This window comes from Mus pahari, chromosome 4 (assembly GCF_900095145.1).
Source record: "Mus pahari chromosome 4, PAHARI_EIJ_v1.1, whole genome shotgun sequence".
Lineage (NCBI taxonomy): Eukaryota > Metazoa > Chordata > Mammalia > Rodentia > Muridae > Mus > Mus pahari.
The window spans coordinates 132741434-132744121 of NC_034593.1; the positions used below are offsets into that span (position 1 = coordinate 132741434).

Below are 2688 nucleotides of genomic sequence, written 5' to 3' on the forward strand. Positions count from 1 at the left end.
GTATAGCTCTGGCTGTCCTGGAACTCACTTGGTAGACCAGGCTGGCCTCAAACTCAGAAATCCGCCTGCCTCTGCCTCCCAAGTGCTGGGATTAAAGGCCTGTGCCACCAGGCCCGGCATCAAGTGTCTTTCTTAATGGCTTCCAATCTTCCGTTGTGAGACTGGGTCTCTCTGTACCCAGAGTGTCCAGTTCAGCCACACCATCTAGGTATTGATTGCCAAGGGAGCTCCACTGCTCTCTCCCTCCCCAGGGCTGAGATCATAGGCATGTGCCACCAAGCTCAAGTATTTACCTGAGTACAGGGAACCACAACCCTGATTGTTTTGCTTTGCCACAAGCACTTCATTGGCTGAGCCTGTCTGAAGCCCTGCTTCTCTGTTTCCAGGACAACTTATTGAGATATAATTCACACAACACACAACTAACTCCTTTAGATTGTGTAATGTGATATAGGCTTTAGAGCATTAGAGTTGGGCATCCACCATGGTTTATAGTTTTAGAACATTTTCTCCATCACCCCTAAGGCATTCCAGTTCTCCATGGTCCCTCCATCCTCCTGCTACATCCACATCGCGACTTTGTATCTCTGTGACTTTGCCTTCCCTGGACAGTTCACATTAATGGGGCCACCTACTGTGTCCCACACTCCTAATTATTTCACTGAGGAAACATCAGTCAATCTTCTCTAATTTATCAAATTTATAACAGTATTTTTTCCTCTTCTCTTTTCATTATCTGGCTGTCACAAATACTTTCAGATATACATGTTAGCTCATTGTACTGGGTAGTGTTTTTTGTCAACTTGACACAAGCTGGGAGGAGGGAGCCTCAACTGAGAACATTTATCCATAAGATCTTGCTGTAAGGCATTTTCTTAATTAGTTATCAGTGAGCGAAGCTCACCTTGTTGTATGTGGTACCATCCCTGGCTGGTAGTCCTGAGTTGTATACATGAGCAGGCTGAGCAAGCCACAAGGAACAAGCCAGTAACCAACACCCCTCCATGGCCTCTGCATCTGTTCCTGTCTACAGGTTCCTGCCCTGCTTAAATTCCTGACCTCTCTGCTTTTGATGTTGAACTGTTATATGGAACTGTGAGTGAAATAAACCTTTTCCTCCCCAAGTTGCTGTTGGTCACAGTGTTTCATCACAGCTACAGTAACCGTAACTGAGACAGAGACACTTGTACTGAACAGGATGATGTGTTACAGATTCCTAAACTTCTTGACAACAATTTGACTTCCCAGAACGGTGGGGGCAGAATTGTGGCTTGAACTTCCACTGTTACTAAAAGGAATAAGGTTACAATGTGCTCAACCACACAGTTGCTGCCATTGTTGTTTTTAATCCTCTAATTAAACAATAGGGAAAGTGCGCCTTTTTTGTACAAGTTAATTGTGCTTTGGAAGCATCATCTTTTTCTGCTGCTAAACTATCGTAAAAACATATTCACGTATGTACTGGGGGAGCCAGTCATTTGAGGCAATCTTTTCAATACGACGTTTAATGCTGACTTGTCAAAATAAGAAAGGTATGAGTCTAGTTGTATACTTTATTTTGTTTAACATGAATTTTAAAATGAATATTGGCAATAGTAAATAGCATAAGCTGTTCCTGTAGTGTTTACAAAGTGTGAACCTCATGGCTGGTTCAGTGGGGAACAGCATTTGCTCAGCAAGTGTGGTGACCCAAGTTTGATTCCTGGAACCCATATAAAGGCAGAACGAGAGTGCCAATTCCACACATGAATCCTCTGCCCACCATAAGTGCACCATGGCATGCGTGCCCCGCCACTTTCCACATACATTATGTAAACACATGCATGGACCCAAATAATGCTGCTGCTGCTGCTGCTGCTGATGATCATCATCATCATTATCATCATCATCATCATCATCATCATGATGACAAAAAGACTGTAAACTTTAGGAACATCAATGGTACATCATTATAGAAAAGCCTTCATATATAACATTAAGCACAAAGAGCTGAGCATTATATTATACTGTAATGTGATGTATGATGGGAAAGCTTCACGGTGTGGAATTCTTAGTAGGCACTTCACACTGTAAATACCTTACATCCACAGAATTTAGGTGTGTCGTGCCTTCCCCTCATAAGAATGCCCTTCCAAGATTGAGTCTTCATGGTTTTATCTTGGAATGGTCAGTTCCGTGCAGCATTAAATTGTCCCTTTGTATGTGATCTAACTTAAGGGAACTTACCCCTCTGTACTTACTGTCCTCAGAGATAAAATGGCATCAGTGCCCCTGGAATAGACGCACTGTAAAGACTGAATACACTTGAATCGCACTGTGTATAAAGCACTTAAGACATGGGAAGTGCTTACTGATAGTCACCCCTGGTTCAGCCTGGGAACCCTGTGGGACAGCAGAGGTAGCACATGACTTAGGCAGAATCCTGCTTAAGTTCCCTCTCATTTGGTGACTGCGTAATGATGAAAAAAAAATTCTCTTTACTACTTTACTCTTCTTTGTATATAAAATAATGTTTTAAAATTAGAAATGTTGCTTTTTAAAAACAGTGACATTTAATCCAAAAACTAGATTACAAATAATGGTTTAGGAAATTGATTCTCTCTCTCTCTCTCTCTCTCTCTCTCTCTCTCTCTCTCTGTCTGTCTCTGTCTCTCTGTCTCTCTGTCTCTCTGTCTCTCTCTCTGTCTC

The 2688-nt window shown here is 42.3% G+C and overlaps 1 protein-coding gene across 1 annotated transcript in view; it reads left to right on the forward strand.

The window, feature by feature from the left end:
• The window catches only part of Col24a1 (collagen type XXIV alpha 1 chain), a 256021-nt gene that overhangs the window by 57490 nt on the left and 195843 nt on the right, over positions 1-2688 (forward strand). The window lies entirely within an intron of this gene.